This window comes from Heteronotia binoei, chromosome 18 (assembly GCF_032191835.1).
Source record: "Heteronotia binoei isolate CCM8104 ecotype False Entrance Well chromosome 18, APGP_CSIRO_Hbin_v1, whole genome shotgun sequence".
NCBI classification, from domain to species: Eukaryota; Metazoa; Chordata; class Lepidosauria; order Squamata; family Gekkonidae; genus Heteronotia; species Heteronotia binoei.
Genome location: NC_083240.1, coordinates 17,200,182 through 17,219,801, shown reverse-complemented (window position 1 = coordinate 17,219,801; position 19,620 = coordinate 17,200,182).

Genomic DNA, 19,620 nt, shown 5'->3' with positions numbered 1-19,620 from the left:
AGGAGCACCTTCTTTTGGGACTCATAGAATTGGACCCCCTGGTCTAATCTTTTTGAAACTTGATGGGGATTTGGAGAGAGGCACTAGATGCTCTGCTGAAAATTTGGTGCCTCTACCTCAAAAAACAGCCGCCCCCCCAGAGCCCCAGATACCTGCAGATCAATTTTCCATTATACCCTTTGGGAATGAGTCTCCATAGGAAATAATGGAGTGCTTGGCAGACATTTGTGGGTGGAGGGCCTCCAAACCAGGGGATCCCCTGCCCCCAACTGAAGACTGGCAACCCTACTTGAGCTCCTGGAGGCCTGCTACCAGTCAGTCAACAGTACTGACTATGGTTTCCACGTGCCCCCCGGCTACAAGCAGGGCATGGGGATATAGGATTGCCACCTTGTTGTGTCTTGAACGATAAGCTGTTATACTGCATGGCGATCGCTACAGAGGCGACCCGTGGGTCCCCGGATGTAGCTCGCCAGACGCCCCGCCCATCGAGATCTGTGGCGGGAAGTTTGACTGTCCAGGATTGGACTGGTCAGATGAGGGGGCAGTTCCGGGTAATGTATATAAGCGGGACCCGGCCCGCGTGCTCTCTCTCTTGTGGTGTGCTACTGAATAAACCATGTTGCCTTCAAAACCGTCTTGGTTTCAAGTACATTACACACCTCTAGGTTGGGAAACTCCTGGATATTTGGGAGTGGAGCCAAGGTTGGCTCTAGACAGTCTGGCACCCTAGGACAGGCTAACTTCTGCCCCCCACATACACACTGATAATGTCATTGAGTCACATGGGGGCACCCAATTTGGTGCCCCAGAAGGCCGGTGCCCTAGACATTTTCTCCATGGCATCTGATCTCTATAGGCTGCAGATGATCTATGGAGTGACGGTGGAGTGATGGTGGCTCAGTGGTAGAGCATCTGCTTGGGAAGCAGAAGGTCCCCGGTTCAATCCCTGGCATCTCCAAAAAAGGGTCCAGGCAAATAGGTGTGAAAAAGCCTCAGCTTGAGACCCTGGAGAGCTGCTGCCAGTCTGAGAAGACAATACTGACTTTGATGGACCAAGGGTCTGATTCAGTATAAGAAAGCTTCATATGTTCATATGTATCATTCCTGGTGATCCCCAGGCATGGCATCCCTAGTACTGTCTAACCTTGTTAGATCAGTGGTCTGATTCAGTATAATGTGTGCTCCTAAACGGAGCACTGGGTTCAATGTAAGCTTCTAAAGGGGGCAATTTTCAAGGGTGGGGCAAGAAGGAAGGAGGAGGTGTCTGCAAAAGGCACCCAGCCCAATTAATCCAGAACTGTCTGCTGAAGGGTGTGTTGCTCACAGTCTGATGCCACCTAGTTGTGAAAGGGATTTAGTAAAAGGCTTTCTGAATCCCTAACAGTGAACAGCATGGATTAACCAAAACTTTTTTAAATCAGTAGCAGATTAAGGACAGGCATATGAGCCAAACTGGTCAAAGATATCAAAGAAGGTCAAGCACCTACCACCTTTATGCCCCCTGCACAGTACAAAATGCTTTCACATACTTGAGCAAAGGATTGGGACTTGCGGTCTTTTCTAAGGTCTTTATAGCATATTGTAAGCAGGGTTTTATAATGTAATTTCTGTACCACTTAATATGTTATGTCAACGCTTATGACCGAGCAATACCGCTAAGATTTTTAAAGTCAGACTCCAGATGTTTAAAATCATAGCGAGATGGCATTTACCACCTTTCATGTTATATAGATTTAAGTCTGTGAAAAATCCTAATTGCCCTAAACCAGGGGTGGCCAACGGTAGCTCTCCAGATGTTTTTTGCCTACAACTCCCATCAGCTCCAGCCAGCATGGCTGATGGCTGGGGCTGATGGGTTGTAGGCAAAAAACATCTGGAGAGCTACCGTTGGTCACCCTTGCCCTAAACAATGTGGGCAAACAATTATTTTCACTTATGGTGGGCCTGTCCACGTATACAAGAGTACTGGAAAATAATAGTAACAGAAATCAATACTATACTAAATGTACACTTACCTTATAATCTTGAGGTCCTCCTCCTGGAAAACTGGACGCAATCAGCTATACCTAAAAGAAAATGGGAAATTATATCAATTTTACTAGCAAATGCAAAAACACTTTTGGCATACAATTGGAAATCTCTTCACACACCGTTTTTAATTTTGTGGAGGAATAAGATTTGGGATTATTTCATTCTTAATAAATTGGCTCATTTAAATAAAGATATTCCCCCAAACTTTGTATGAGAAAAAAGTTATAGAGTTTTGGTTTCCTTATATGATCGAACAAAATATTTTAACCAGAAATGCAATGTATCAAAATTTGATTTATTTCTGAACAGTTGTGTGTTTGATAGCAATTATAGTTAATATGGTTATTCTTTGAGCAATTTACCTGCATATGTATCCTCTAAAAGGAAAAAAAATAATAAAGTTTGAATTTTAAAAAAAGTCAATGCTTATGCCAGGTTTCCATTCTTTCTGATGGTTTCCAGTCTTCTAATATGAATTTATTTTCGGTGCTGAGAGACTGTGATAAAATCTTCTATTATCACTTCCTTTTGTGTCCATGCCCTCCCCACAAAGACCTTATTGATTGCTGCAATCTTATTTAGTGACTATATGAAACTGCCTTGTTCTGAGCAATACTATTTTTCCATCTAGCCCAGAATTCATCTCTTCCTAACTTGCAGCAGCTCCCCCCAGCAGAGGTCATTCCCATCTCTGCTTCCAGAGATTCCCTAACAATAACATGTTAGTTATTGAACATCCCATTTTGGTGATAGTGCTGTCTTATAATGCCTAATCTGCTCTGACTTTAGGTGAGAAAGGCAAACTATAAATACATACATACATACATACAAGATTTCCAGATTCCCAGGTGTCCCTTGTCTAGCAACATTGCTTCCAAAAATTATGGATGGGTTTGGCATTGTCCACAATTTGCCTTTTTCTGCATGGCAATGCAGGAAGTCATCCCTATTGGATTCTCCTTGGTGAAATAGATCTTTTCCCACTGTACACTGTGTGGATGGAACAGCACTGTGGACAAGGATGGCTGATGGAAAAGCACACTGTCAAATTAGCTTTTGGTCTTTTCCAGGGCCATCTAGCAGACCTTAACTTTACATAGATAACACCTTCCTGAAGCGCGTGATGGGAGGGAACCTGGCATGGTATAGCTCAGGGATCCTCAACATGGTGTCTGTGGGAACCATGGTGTCCACTAAGCCCTTTCCTGGGGCTTACCAAATGTTTTTAGAAAGTGGGTGTGAGCAAGTGAGGCATTTGCATACCCAGGGTTCTGATTGGCCACTGGAGATTTGATTGGCTGTGTGGATTTTTGGAAATGTTGCTTCAGCAGCAGCTGCCACCACCACAGCACAAGGATCTTTACTGTGGCAGCTATTTTGTGGCTGCCTCCACCTCCTGCAGCAGCTGTTTCATGGCTGTGTCCACCACACCATGTCAGAATTCAAGTGGTGCCCACAGACTCACAAAGGTTGAGGACCCCTGGTGTAGCCCAATCTCATCAAAGTTAAGCGGCATCAAGTGCTGGGATGGAAGACCACCAAGGAAACCTCTACAGAGGAAGGCAATGGCAAACTACTTCTGCATCTCGCTTGCCTTTCATGGCCCTTGCTGTAGTTGCCATAAGCTGTAGGTGACTTGATGGCCCTTACGTACATACATGACATGTGCTTGAATGGATGTTAAGAGAGAAGACTGGATTGACATCCATGGTCAAGGATGATTGAAGCTCTTTGTGCAGGGACATGACATTCAGGGCAATGCAGCTGTCATACAAGCTGAGGTTGCTTTATAGAAAAATAGGCAGTGGAGCTCATCCAGGGATTGTTATGCAGCTGCACCTGCTATTCAATGGACAAGGTGGGAAGGAGGAGGGGGAACTCGCAGAAAGGTTCAGGAGCTGCACTCCTGTGAGCTCCTGCTGAATCTGAGGCCTGCATACAAGTTTTCTTTTGTGTCAGGAAATAATGGTCCACTTTCAGACAGAATTGGCCCAGAAGACCAGTTGTGCAGTCAACCTTGATAAAAAGCTATAAGTTTTGAAAGCCAAAGTACAGGGATTGGTGAAGCATTTATAAGATCTAGCAGGGCATTTTAACTGTTCTTAAAATGAGCAAATGTTTCTTATTTTATTCTGATTTATGCTTGCTGATAGTTTTGCCAGTGTTTTCAGTTCTCCATATTTCTCTGTAAGTTTTCATAGGCTTGCTTGTATTGTCTCCACTTGTTATATTGCCTTTAAAAATGTGATTTATGCTATATTCAGGGGTGGAATTCTAGATGGAGTTCTTTTGCATATTACGCCACACACCCCTGATGTAGCCAATCCTTCAAGAGCTTACAAAAAAGAGCCTTCTAAGCCCTTGGAGGATTGGCTACATCAGGGGTGTGTGGCCTAATATGCAAAGGAGCTCCTGCTAGAATTCCACCCCTGACTATATTTATAAATACAGTGTATGCCATTTATGCACATAAAATACAAGTAATGTACAATTCTGGGTCCTGAAATACTCAGGAGAAACACAGGCAAATAAACATTTTAAATAAATAAAAACAAATGACTGACTCACAAAATGTGATATGTTTAGTGGGAAATGTTTAGTGCAAGGGACCCCAAAATGCATAAAAATAAAGACTCTCATCAAGCCAATAATGAGAAGAAGACTCAAATCAGGGAGCTTTGATTGACACACAGCACAGATGAGAACTTCAAAATTATCTTTAGCAATTTCTGCTCAACCCATCTTCCTAAAGGAATTGAAAAGAAGAGAAGAAGAGATTAGATTTATACCCTGCCTTTCACTACCCAAAGAAGTCTCAGAGTGGCTTACAATCTCCTTTCCCTTCCCCTCCCCACAACAGACACTCTGTGAGGTAGATGGAGCTGAAAGAGCTCTCCTGGAACTGCTCTTGAGCAGAACAGCTCTGAGAGAGCTATGGCTGATCCAAGGCCATTCCAGCAGTTGCATGTTAAGGAGTGGGGATTCAAACCTGGTTCTCCCAGATAAGAGTCCATGCTCTTAACCACTACACAAAACTGGCATGCCACTGAGCAAGGAACATATGCCCAACACTTGAAGAATGTTCCCGCAAGGAAAGAGCTTTCTGGAGAAAATGACAGCATGTCAAGTGGCCATTCTATCACCTCACAAACTGAACCAGTTTATGAGGCAGCAGGGCTTTTTTGTAACAGGAACTCCTTTGCATATTAGGCCACACACCCCTGATGTAGCCGATCCTCTGAGAATTTACAGGGCTCTTCTTACAGGCCCTTCTATAAGCTCTTGGAGGATTGGCTACATCAGGGGTTTGTGGCCTAATATGCAAAGAAGTTCCTGCTACAAAAAAAAGCCCTGTGAGGTAGCTAAAGATTTGCGATGGTCTGTGATTTGCAAAAGGAGCATGTAGCTTGCATGCCACAAACCAAACTGCATTTCCCTGGTTCGTACCCATCCCTAATCAAAAGCTCCATACTCTGCGAAACAAGAACCATCAAGCCATCTTGTGGATGTTGCAAGTCACCTGAAGGCCTAGATGATGGAAAGGCAAGAGATAATTCTGGTAATCCTTGATGCATGGTGAAACCAGATTTGCACCCAATACCACCTAATCCAGTTGAAACACACCCTGTACTCCATCGTAAGACTGTTCTTACTGCAGGCAAAGAGCCTCCTATATGCCTTAAAATACCTTTCCCCTCCCAAGCGTATTACTTTTGTCCTGAATATCCAGCTGGATGAGCTCTAGGGAACTGAAAAGCATTTGTTGTTTGGTGTTACTTTGGTCCAATACTCCCTCTAAACTGTGAAGTCTTGTGAGCAAAAATTCTACTTTGTGACCTACTGGCGTTAAAGTTGTGAGCTGCTGCGTCAATAAGTTTGCTCAGGGACCATTTTTCCTGAGCTAAGGCAAAAATGTGTGAGCCAGAGCCTAAAAAACTGTGAGCTAGCTCATATTAACTCAGCTTAGAGGGAACACTGCTTTGGCCCTAATTAAAAACAGCACTCAAGTGTTGCTTCTGGAATTTTTCTGTGACCAACATGGCTTCCTTTCATCAAAGGCAGGAGGTGGTGGCAGCTAAAAGCATAGCCAGCTTCAAGAGGGGTTAGATAAAAATATGGAGCAGAGGTCCATCAGTGGCTATTAGCCACAGTGTGTATATATATAAATTTTTGGCCACTGTGTGACACAGAGTGTTGGACTGGATGGGCCATTCATCTGATTCAACATGGCTTCTCTTATGTTCTTAAGGCATGGGGATTAATCTGTGCATGTTTTCTCAAGTGTCACATCAGTGCTTCCTTTTGGGGAGACGATTGTGGCAGAATCTCAGGTACACTTTGATGCAGCTGGAAGAGTCTGCTTACAGAGAGAAACGGTGTGCCTAAATATGGCTGGCCCTGACCTGGATAACTCAGGCTAGCCCAAGCATATCAGATCAGAACCTAGCAGCATCAGACCTGGTTACTACTTGCATGGGAGACCACCAAAGAAGTCCAGGGTTGCTACACAGAGGCAAGCAATGACAAACCACCTCTGAACATTTCTTCTCTTGAGACCTTTATGGGGTCACCATGAGTTGGCTGTAACTTAATGACACCTTCTGCCACCAAGCACAGCTGAAAGAATGGGTGCAGGGAGAAAGACTAGGGACCAGCGTTCCCTCTAAGCTGAGTTAGTGTGAGCTAGCTCACAGATTTTTAGCCTCCAGCTCACACATTTTTGTCTTAGCTCAGGAAAAATGGCCCCAGAGCAAACTAATTGATGCAGGCGCTCACAACTTTAATGCCAGTAGCTCATGAACTAGAATTTTTGCTCACAAGACTCCACAGCTTAGAGGGCGTATTGCTAGAGACCTCATATTCTTGTAGGGTCCCCCCCGCCCAGTGGTTGCAGTTCACTTATTGGTTTCTGAGTTTGTTAACAATGGTCTCCAATTTTGACATGACAGTTAGACAGTGGTACATGTTAGTTTATTATTTATTTATGTAATCAGGGTTCCGGCTGACTTTGTGTCGGGGGGTGGGTGGCCTAATATGCAAATGAGTTCCTGTAAGTAAGTAAGTAAGTAAATTTATTTTTATATCCCGCCCTCCCCCGCCAAAGGCGGGCTCAGGGCGGCTCACAGACATGGAATACCATGATTTGAATAAAATACAATGTAAACAACAGTTTTAAAATACAATTCAGTTACATAAGTTAATTAAAATAGATAAAACAGGCGCTATAAGGTGCTATAGATCACAATCATGCATAAGATGGCTAGATGGCTACAGGTCAGTTTAGCCAGGTTCTGTCTTAAAAGCAAGCTGAAAGAGAAAGGTTTTGCAAGCCCTGCGGAACTGATTCAGGTCCCGCAGGGCTCGCACCATCTCTGGAAGTTGATTCCACCATTGAGGGGCCATTGCTGAAAAGGCTTGCTCCCTGGTTGTCTTCAATCTAGCCTCTCTTGGCCCAGGGATTTTTAAAAGATTTTGAGAGCTAGATCTCAGTGCTCTCTGGGGAACATATGGGGAGAGGCGGTCCCTATGGTAGGCAGGTCCTCGGCCATATAGGGCTTTAAAGGTAATAACCAGCACCTTATAGCGAACACGGTACACAACCGGTAGCCAGTGCAGGTCCCGCAGCCCAGGCTGTACGTGTTCCCACCGAGGTAGTCCCACCAGCAGCCTGGCCGCCGCGTTCTGCACTACCTGAAGCTTCTGTGTTTGGTATAATGGCAGCCCCATGTAGAGGGCATTGCAGTAGTCTAGTCTCGAGGTGACCGTTGCGTGGATCACAGTTGCTAGGTCGCTGCGTTCCAAGAAGGGAGCCAACTGCCTCGCCCTCTTGAGGTGGAAGAAGGTGGATCTAGCAGTGGCAGCTATCTGGGCCTCCATTGATAAACAGGATTCCAGTAGCACTCCCAGGCTCTTGACCCTGCGCACTGGTATCAGTGGCGCACCGTCAAAAGCTGGTAGGGTAATCTCCCCTCCTGGTCCGCCGCGACCCACGCAATAGGGCTGTTGGGCTTTTCGCACAAAAAACCGCAATAGGGATGTCATGGGTGTGGCATAATAGGTAAATGAGTTCCTGCTGGGCTTTTTTTTTTTTTAAAGCCCTGCTTTTCTCCCCCATGGTGCAGAGCGTTAAAGCTGCAGTACTGCAGTCCTAAACTCTGCTCACAGTGGTGAATCTCCAAAGCACATTTCCTAATCAAGATAAGAGAATCATGCTCTCCCCAGGCCAATATATTTTGGGGTATCATACCAATTAATAATTGTTTATTGTTCACAGTTTTCAGCCACATGGATTTAAAGGAGTCTTTTCCCGGAAGAGCAAGTAGACTGTCCTCAGAAAACATTTTTTTTTTTTTTTAATCCTCAGTTTAAAAGCAAGGAGCCATCATCTGGCCTCTAATGACTTCTGTCCAAATTCTGCCTGCAAGGCATCACTGGAAACGCAATAGGGAATATTCATAAGTCTTCTCAGAACCCAGGAGAGCGGAATGTCAGTTTTCTCTGTAACTGTATTTATCCAAATTGCTGATCCAAAGACAAAAGGGGAAACAACCTGCTGGTTAAGTACCTGAAGAGCTCGGGTTCCTCACTTTAAGAATTTACTATCTGTGTAGGCAGGATACTTAACTGATATAATTTAATCAGGGGAAAGAGATGTCAGAGATCTAGAAGTACACAGAGTGATTTATCTTGCCTCTTGAACATCTGTATATCTAAACAATGAGGTGTTGGACAGAGATGAAACCAATTAACAGTTTAGAAATAGCAGCCTCCAGGTGGAACCTGAGAATCTCTCAGAATTACAACTCATCTCCAGATTACAGAGATCAGTTCTCTTGGAGCGTTTTCGCACTCACCTTCAGCCGGCGCGACCCCCCCTCTTCACCGTGCAGGATCTGCGCGGATTTTGCACTAAACGCCGCGGAGCAGCCGGAAGAGCCGGAAAGTCCCGGCGCTTTTGCCGCGCAAACGGAAACTGCTTTTTGGCGGTTTCCGTTTGCGCCGCAAAAGCGCCGGGACTTTCCGGCTCTTCTGGCTGCTCCGCGGCGTTTAATGCAAAATCCGCACAGATCCTGCGCGGTGGAGAGGGGGGTCGCGCCGGCTGAAGGTGAGTGCGAAAACGCTCTTGGAGAAAATGGATGCCTTGGAGGACGGAGTCTATGGCATTATTACCCCAATGTGGTCCCTGTCCTTCCCAGGCTCCATCAACTCTCCAGGAATTTCCCAACCTGGATCTGACCACACTAAAGCAATTATAAAACCTCCAATATATGTCTATCCAGGGCTTTTTTTGGTAGAAAAAGCCCAGCAGGAACTCATTTGCATATTAGGCCACACACCCCAATGCCAAGTCAGCTAGAACTGTGTTCCTGTGCATTGCTGCTCAAAAAAAAAAAAAAAAAAAAGCCCTGTGTCTATCTAAACCAGCCAGGTAAGGAAAGCATTTTCTGGAATGTGTTTTTGTCTCCCTGAAAGATACTATTGCCTATGATACTCTCTCTCTCGGCTTGACTTCGCGAACGAAGATTTAAGAAGGGTGCAGTAGTCCACGTCTGCTGCAGGCTTGCTGGTGGCTGACAAGACCAATGCGGGACAGGCAGATCCTGCCACAGTGGCTGCAGGGAAAAGTCTGATTTGGGGTTGGTGCTGTAGCAGTGCGATTCTTCCTCAATCTCCTTTTGTCCTCAAGACCAGCTATGCGTGCGTTCTCAAAGGAAGAGACAGCCTTGTGGATGGTGTGCCTCCATGCTTTGTGATCTGAGGCTAGGTCAGACCACTGGTATAGCCAGCACCACGTTCCTGAAGACTACCTTCCTCAGGGAAACGGACCTCACTGAGAGCTGCTATGTCAATATTCAACCTGAGAAGTTCATGGGCAACTAGAGCAGAGCGTCGTTCAGGGCAACCACTGTCTACTGTGTCAAGCATGGTTCTGATGTTCCAACACACAAGCTTTAGTCTTTGCACACTTTGTGAGGCAGGTGCATGCCTTTTCTTTGTTGTTATTTTTTGACCGCAAGTAAGGATGCCCGTTGACCACGGCTAGCCAACTGGGGTGGGGGAGACGAGCTTTGTTTAGGCCACCTTTTCTAGGCCCCTCTCCATGCAGAGCAAGCAGTGCTGTCCCTAGATAAGGCTGCTTGGTCGTTCAGGGTGCTGCCGAAAAATGCTTTCGTCTCCGGGTCAGCATCAGGCGACCAATACCCTGAACCGCCTACATGCAGGATTGGGACTGCGGCTTCCAGTGGCATCTTCCACCTGCCGTTTCACCCCTTGCCCATCGCTGCAGGACTTGGTGTGTTGTGGGTTGTGGATGTGGATATGCCCTTCAGGCCTGCGCAGAGGAATTTTTAGGTGAAGTACAGTTTGCGCGGTACTGGCTCCACCCTTTCACCTTGGGGTCATCTGCCATGGCCCAGTAAGCTGGGACGCCGGCAGCGAGTCCTCCAGGTTGTAGGTGTTACATTAACGAGCTCTATCTGCCCGGGTTTGATGTTAAGAGTTTTCCTTCTCTTGGCTGGCGAGGTTGGTGAGCCCAGCCTGCCCATCCGGTTATACCGCCGGATATTCGGTCGCAACATGACATGGCAAACTCTGTGAGAAACGGGGGGGACCAGCGGGAAGGTGTTGCCACGGATGCAGTAATGCAGGAGAGGCCATTGCAGTGACCATCTGCCAGGCATAGCCGGACAGTGACCACACGGCGTTCACTACACCGGGAAAGGAGAGGCTATGTATTGTGCATACACTTTCTCTGGGGGGGCAGGATACCCAAGAGGGAGCCCACCCCTCCCCCCCCACCTATGATACTAGCCTTGTAGTAAAAACAATCAGCCTAATGAAATTTGTTTCTTTTACACAAGAGGAAATTATAACAGGCTTTCACTTTCTTTTAATTAGCAAAACACTTAAATTAATCTCTCATTCTGCTAGCTAATCTAAGGGCTCCATCATTATTCTTCACTTTTGTACCTTGCCTTACAAGTAACAGTTGTCGTTGTTCAGTCACACAGTTGAGTCTGACTCTTTGCAACTCCATGGACCAGGTCATGCCAGGCCCTCCTGTCTTCCACCATCCTCTGAAGTCTGCTCAAATTCATGTGACATTAGTAACGCTGTCCAGACATCTCATCTTTTGATGGAGTCAGAGCCAAATTACTGGTGGGTTTTATAGGTTCAAAGGAAGAACAATCATTTGACTTTCACTTCATTCAGCTTCAACAGCCTGCCAAGAAAATATTTAAGAATTTAAAGCAACAGTAAAAACTGTGGAAACTGTGGAAAGAATGAACGTGAGCATTTTTACCACCAGATTTGGCATTTTTTTTCATGCCATTAAGCTCAAAATAATAAAACGAGACAATCAGAATTAGAACATGTATTACCAAAGCAGAGAACATAAAATAATTGACCTAAAAATCCATAAAATGGCTCTCGGGATAGAAGCAGATCATAAAACAAGTGAAAAAGATTTTTAGACATCCTTCGTTAAATGTCTGGGTAAAGATAAATGCTTTGGTTTGGCACCGAAAGGAAAGGAGGCACCAGGCGAGCATCTGGTGGTGGTGGTGAAAAATGACATCGAGTCACACCCAATTTATCAAGGACCCCTAGAGTTTTCAAGGCAAGAGACCTTCAGAGGTGGTTTGTCATTGCCTTCCTTTGCCCCTGAATTGCTAGCAGGGGCACAGAGAGCAGGGCTTGGGAGACCGATCTTAACTGGCAGGCTGAACAGTATAAGAGAAGGCAGTCCCGTTTACAAACCCAGGGTTGGGAAATTACCAGCCTCTTGGTCTAATTTCCTGATACACACACATAACGGCCTTCACATAATGATGCTGTAGGAATTTTCTCTAGTTCCTAGGCAAAGGCCATATAGACTAGGGAAGACACCCTTGAGTATCACTCAGAAACGACATCCTCCCTAAACTCTGTCCCCCAATCTTGCCGTATTTGCTGAGGCATTGTTGGGAACTTTAGTGTTTTCGGCACTCTGAATCATGCCTGGAAACACAACACTTGTTCTCTGTCTGATAACATGGTTTAAAATTAAGTTTTAGTGAGCACCAGCCACAAGGTCAGTGTTAGGGTTGCCAGTCCCCAGGTGGGGGCAGGGGCTCTCCCATTTTGAAGCCCCCCCCCCCGCTTCAGGGCCATCAGAAAGTGTGGGGGGGAGGGAAATATCTGCTGGGCACTCCGTTATTTCCTTTGGAACCCAATTCCCATAAAGTATAATGGAGAATTGACTTGTGGTTATCTGGGGCTCTAGGAGGGCTGGTTTTTGAGGTAACCAGCTTTTCCACATAGCATCCAACACCTCTTCTCAAAAGACCCTCCAAGTTTCAAAAAGATTGGACCACGGGATCCAATTCTATGAGCCCCTAAAGAAGGTGCCCCTATCCTTCATTATTTCCAATAGAGGGAAGGCATTTAAAAGGTGTGCGGTCCCTTTAAATGTGATGACCAGAACTCCCTTTGGCGTTCAATTATGCTTGTCACACCCTTGCTCCTGGTTCCACCCAAATGTCTCCTTGCTCCATCCCCAAAGTCTCCTGGCTCCATCCTCAAAGTCCCCAGATATTTCTTGAATTGGATTTGGCAACCCTAGCCAGTGTGGTTCAGTGGGGACAGAGGAGGAGGAAAGGACAGAATGTTTCCCTGGTACAAACTGCACATCCCAGTTAGAGATGAACTCAAGGCTGTAATGTTCACCTTTGTCCTGATCAGAATTACGACAGGCCAAAGTCTCAGGAGCTTTGGTGGCACCTCTAATGTGCCCTTACCTATGGCTCCACCACAGTTAGTCACCCTACTTATGAAGGGAATCAGCAACCAACTCTCTGCCACCCACAAAGGTATTGACTAGAAAGGATTAGTTAAAGGCATCAAAAATATTTACGTAAAGCTTAAGTCATAAGCACCGTTGCCAATCTTTCAGTCATCTGTTTCATACCATGATGTAAACAGTTTGGTGTAGTGGTTAAGTGTGCGGACTCTTATCTGGGAGAACCGGGTTTGATTCCCCACTCCTCCACTTGCACCTGCTGGCATGGCCTTGGGTCAGCCATAGCTCTGGCAGAGGTGGTCCTTGAAAGGGCAGCTGCTGTGAGAGCCCTCTCCAGCCCTACCCACCTCACAGGGTGTCTGTTGTGGGGGAGGAAGGTAAAGGAGATTGTGAGCCGCTCTGAGACTCTTCAGAGTGGAGGGCGGGATATAAATCCAATATCTTCTTCTTCTAAACAGCACTGCAATCCAAATTATCCGGGAGTTTCTCTGCTTCTCATAGCCAAAGTAAGAGTTGCCCTTAAATACAAGCATGACCATTTTCTAGAACTCAACAATCTAGTGTCGTTTCTCATCAGAGTGGAATTCTAGCAGGAGCTCCTTTGCATATTAGGCCACACACCCCTGATGTAGCCAATCCTCCAAGAGCTTACAAAAAAGAGCCTTGTAAACTCTTGGGGGATTAGCTACATCATGGGGGTGTGGCCTAATATGCAAAGGAGCTCCTGCTAGAATTCCACCCCTGCTTCTCATACTTCAAGAAAGGAGCAGGTTCATATTCTACAACCTACCTGAAACAGGAGAGGTTCATACTCTTACAGGGATGTCGAACTCATTTGTTATGAGGGCTGAAACTGACATAAATGAGTTCTTGTTGGGCTGGGCCATGTGTGTCATAAAATATAATGCCAGGTAGCGGAGCTATAAACTTTATAAAGGACACAGACAAACACAATTTTTGTGTGTCTGTTAGTTGCAAACCTACTTTAGATTTATTGACATTCATTACAGAAATCTCATGGTCAATGCTTTGAGCCTAAGATCCAAGGGAAAACATGAAATGGCTGGGCATTGTGAATGTTTGTACATAAGTTGCTTCACGTGCTGGTCAGCCAATGGAGAAAATAGAAGCTTTGCTCTGTCATTCCTGCGCGATTGAGCAAACCTGGCATAACAAACTGTGATGCAGAAGGAAGCTAGAGAGAGAGTAGGAAACAGATGACAGTGAGGCCTAATCCGTCCGTTGGGTTGCACGTCTGACACTCCTACACTAGAAACTCCTGAAAGATGAGAGCTCCACCTATGGCTACTAGCCATGGTGAGTAAAGACAACCTCTATTGCCTGAGACAACAAACTAATAAACACAAGAGCTGGAAGGCATCAGCATAGAAAGGCTTTGCCCTCTATGTCCTGCTTCTTAGCCCTCCAGATGGCCACTATGTGAAATGGGATGGTGGCCTAGATGGACCACTATACAGATCTGGTGGGGCTCTTCTTATGTTTTTATCTAAGGTCACTTGTAGTCTTCTGAGTAGTAAGGGTGAGCAGAAACGTCCAATTTCTTGTTTCCCCAACTATTGACATGCAGAGATAAGCTGTATGTGAATAAACACTTCACTTTATGCCTTCTATGTAGTAGCCATTGATAGACCTATTTTCTATGAATCAGAGTAATCCCATAGGAACATAAGAAGATTCCTGCTGGATCAGTTAAATTTAAGAAATGGTCCATCTAGTCCAGCATCCTCTTACATGCGGCCAACCAGTTTTTCTGGATGGCCAACACCAGGGCATAGAGGCAGATGCCTTCCTCTGATGTTACCTCCTGGCTCTGAGATTCAGAGGCTTAGTACCTCTGAATGTGGAGGTTTCCCTCAGTCACCATGGCTAGTAGCCATTGATAGATATCCCCAATGAATCAATCTACCCCTCTTTTAAAGCTGTTTATTTCTGTGGCCATGACTATCCTCTGGCAGTGAATTCCTCATTGAGCTATCCAGTATGACCCCAAGATATTTCCCTCTCTCAGTCTCAGCAAGTTCAAACCCCATTAGCCTACACTCAAGGCTGGGGGGTGGGGTTAGGGAGAAGATATAGGAGACTGTGAGCCGCTCTGAGAGAAGGGTGGGATATAAATCTGCAGTCTTCTTCTTCTCAACTGATATGTAAAACTCACTGCCCCATGACAGTCACTAGCCTTCTCTGTGGCTGCTCCTGACTGGTGGAACCAACTTCCAGATGATGTTAAACTGTTGCAGGACATTGCCCAATTCCACAAAACCTGTAAGACTCTGCTGTCCCACCTTGTGTTTGATTGCTAGCCATCAACTGGAATTAGTAACATCAGACCTGCAATCTCATCACCTAAGTTATCGGATGAAAGAAAAGAATGATTAGGGTTTGTAGAATCTGAGGATGTTCTCCGTAGCTGAGAATGAAACGTCTGGAAGGAAAACTTTCTCCAGTAGAACATGGCACTTGAGCCCAAAAGATTCTACAAACCCTAATGATGTTACCAACCGTGAAAACCTGAAATCTTTGATAAAAGAATGATTATAAAGTTTAATTGAAGGCCGCCTATTTAAACTATTTATTTACTGAATTTATCAAATGGTATGGAAATTAGCACCAACTGTTTTAATTAATGTTTTTACTGATTTTCTCTTGTTATTATATGTTGTGAGCCACCCTGAATCTGCTTGTCAGGGAAGGCGGGATATAAATCAAATAAACATATTGTAACTTACCTTTCAGGAGCTGATGAACTTGGGCTATACCATGCCACCTTCCCTCTGGCATTATATGAATTGCTAGGGTTTTTTTTTTAAATTCCTTATTAATAATCCCTAGCGCAGAATTTTCCTTTTGTGCTGCTGCCATCTACTGGGACAACACTTCTATTGACCTGTCCACCACAACCTCAAGTTCTTTCCTGGTCAGTTTCAGGGCAAATTTGGACCCCACCAGTTATTTACCGAGTTCGTTACAAGGTGCTGGTTATTACCTTTAAAGCCCTATATGGCCGAGGACCTTAGGGACCGCCTCTCTCCATATGTTCCCCAGAGAGCACTGCGATCCAGCTCACAAAACCTTCTGGAAGTACCTGGGCCAAAGGAGGCCAAACTAAAAATAACCAGAGAACAGGCCTTCTCTATAAAAGCACCCCAATGGTGGAACCAGCTGCCAGAAGAGGTGCGGGCTCTACGGGACATTAGCCAATTCCATAGGGCGTGCAAAACCGCCCTCTTCCGGCTAGCCTTCCAAGATGGAACCTGAAATGAACACCATGCCATCACTAACATCAACAATCGAGATAGCAATAAGATGAGATTATTTTAGATTGATTTTAGACTTTTATATTATGTAAATTTAATGGTAAATTTTAAATGGTATAGAAATGTATAATTGTTTTATTGTTTAACATGGCTTTTGCCACACTGTAAGCCGCCCTGAGCCTGCCTCGGCGGGGAGGGCGGGGTATAAATAAAATTTTATTATTATTTATTATATTATTATTATTATATGTGAACATAGGCTCGTTTGTCTCAGCATGCATCACTTTACACTTTACTTACATGTGAAAGGCATTTGCGGTGTTATTGCCCAACCACACTCTTTAAAGAGATCCCCCGGAGCACTTTGCAGTGTGACTTGGTTTTCACCATCTGAAGAATTCGGTTTCACCTGAAAATTCGGTCCGCCTGCTACTCATCCTGAATTTCAGGCCAATTTATAAACCAATTTTAAAAGCAGTGGTCCCAACCTGGGCCTCTGTGAGAACCTACTTTTTATTTTCATTTATTTTAAAAGCAGTCCAGTTCCTCCTATCCTCTATCTTTTGTTGATCTGGTTAAAAGTAGGCACACAGAAGTCCAGTTATGATAGATTTTAGTAAAACTGAAGGAAGTGACATCAAGCACACAGGGGAGGAAAAACCTCAAAGTACATTTCCTTATCATTTACCACACTTCCTTTAGTTCTGCTTTAGTTCCTGTTTCTCTGCATCTTAACTGTTAAGGAATATCTCTCTTGTTCTCAGTTTTAGCTTCTAATTGTCCCTGTGGCTATCTTGACCCAGTAGGGACAATTATGTGCTAAAAGAGACATATTGTATACTAGCAAACATGATCCAGTCCAGTTTTTTTCCTCCAGTCTTCAAGGAAGTGTTGGGGGAAACTACTGAAATTATAGTTTTAAGTTATAGTGCAGCCATAACCAGGGCTTTTTTTGAGCAGGAACACACAGGAACATAGCTCTGGCTGGCTTGGCCAGGACTCCGGTTCGAAAAGGTCGCTGGCAAGAGGGAAGGCACTAGGCAGCGATGTGCTCCCAAACTGTGCACTCCGTCCTTTCTGCTGCCTCCAGCCTCCAATGAGCTTAGGATCTCCTGCTTTTATAACTGATCTCCAGTTGGCAGAGATCAGCTCCCCTGGAGAAAATGGCTGCCTTGAAGGGCACTGTACCATGCTGAGGCCCCTCCCCTCCCCTCCCCAAACCCCACCCTCTCCTGGATCCACCCCCAAAGTCTCCAGGAACTTTCCAACACAGTCCTGGCAACCCTAAATAGGCTTAAGAAGAGAGCAAGAAGAAGATGATATTGGATTTATATCCCACCCTATACTCTGAATCTCAGAATCCCAGAGTGGTCACAATCTCCTTTACCTCCCCCCCCCCCCACAGCAGACACCCTTTGAGGTAAGTGGGGCTGAGAGAGCTCTTACAGCAGCTGCCCTTTCAAGGACAACTCCTGTGAGAGCTATGGCTGACCCAAGGCCATTCCAGCAGCTGCAAATGGAGGAGTGGGGAATCAAACCTGGTTCTCCCAGATAAGAGTCTATGCACTTAACCACTGCACCAAACTGGATGTGGTGCTTCCCACAAGCACTCCCTTCCAGAAGCTGGGCCTGCCACTGCCCACTCTACCACACATAACTCTCTCTCTCTGGCCATGTGGGGGGGCAAGCAAGGTCTCTCATTGGTCTGTGTGAGAACACACATTCATGAAATGCAGCTGATGGCACTGTATTGTTCTGTGCCAATATGCAGAAAGTCACCTACTGAATGGGTGACACCACTTCTAGTGAAGTCAGGGGATGTGGCCTAATATGCAAATGAGTTCCTGCTGGGCTTTTTCTACAAAAAACATGAAAAGTCCCAGATTCTGCATCCTTTCTTCAAAGGGATGGTGCTCCAACCCCTAAGTCCTCTTGGTTGCCCTCCTCTGTACTTCTGTCAGCTCTGCAATGGCCTTTTTGAGATAGGGGGACCATAACTGTACAAAGTATTTCAAATGTGGCTGCACCATAGATCTATACAGGGGCATTACAATATTGGCTGTCTTATTTTCAATCCTTTTCCTAATAATCACTAACGTAGAGTTTGCCTTCCCCCCCCCCCCCTTACTGCTGCAGCCAACTGGGTTGGCGCTTTCATTGAACTATCCACTATGACCCCAAGATATCCTCCTCCAGACTTAGCAAACTCAGACTCCATTAGCCTAAACTTGAAGTTTGGGTTTTTTTTAATCCCAACATGCATCACTTTATATTTACCGACACAGAACTTCATTTACCATATTGTCGCCCAGTCACCAAGTTTATGGAGGTCCTCTTGAAGCTCTCCACAGTCTGTCACCATCTTGAATAATTTTGTGTGTCATTTGCAAACTTGGACACTATACTACTCACCCCTAGTTCCAGATCATTTATGAATTGTATCAGCCCCAATACCAATCCTTGTGGGACCCTCACTGTGAGAATTGTCTATTGATCTCTAGTCTTTGCTTTCTGTCATTCAACCTGTTTTTAATCCATAACCGAGCCTGTCCTTTTATCTCATAACTGCTAAGTTTACTCAGGAGTTTTTGGTGTGATACCTCATCAATAGCCTTTTGAAAGATGTTTTGGTATACTTTCTCTGGGAGAAGTAATTCTGTTGTGTCTACGTATTGGCATTTTATGCCATGATTTCTCATAATAAGCTCATAGTGACTAAGAAATCTTTGCATGAAAAAATATTTAAGGTAACAATTGTTAAAATCAAACACTTCTCATAAAGAATTACAACAAATCTCCTCTGACAAATAATGGCCTTGTGCCACCTAAGCAGGCCTCAGATTCAGTGGGAGCTTGCAGGAGCACAGCTCCTGAACCTTTCTGAGAGTTCCATCTTCTCCTTCTGAGAGTTCCATCTCCTTGTCCATTGAATAGTATGTGCAGCTGCATAACAATCCCTGGACGAGCTCCACCACCTATTTTTCTAAAAAAATGACCCCTGCACCTAAGAAAAGAAAGAGCACTAAGGGAAATACCATTCCTAAGGCCTGGAGGTATTGAAGCGAAAGCCCTTGATTTTTCCCAAGAAAGATCATATCTGAGAGGCAGACATCATAGTCCAAAGAAATTGCCCTAAAATGACATTTGGTATCATATAGGAAAAAACTGGTCCTTCAAATACGTTTGTCCAAGGTCCTGAAGACAATGAATAATCCAAACATACCCAAGGCAGAGATTCAAGACATTCACCTTTGGGTTGCTAGTGGTATAATTGTTTTCCATAGCAGTTCTCTTGAAGAATATTAACATACCGTGATATACAGCTGAGGAATTCTACAAAGAGTATATTGAATAATTTATACCATTAATAAATTAGTTAAATGCAAATGTACTTGATATTCAAGTAGAACAATAATGGAGGAAGTACTGATGGTGTTTGTTGAGAAGTTGAAGGCCAAGTTACATGCTATCTGTTGTGGATAGAAGGAGGCTCCACTATGCTTGTTTCTGTACAAAAGTTCCCATAAG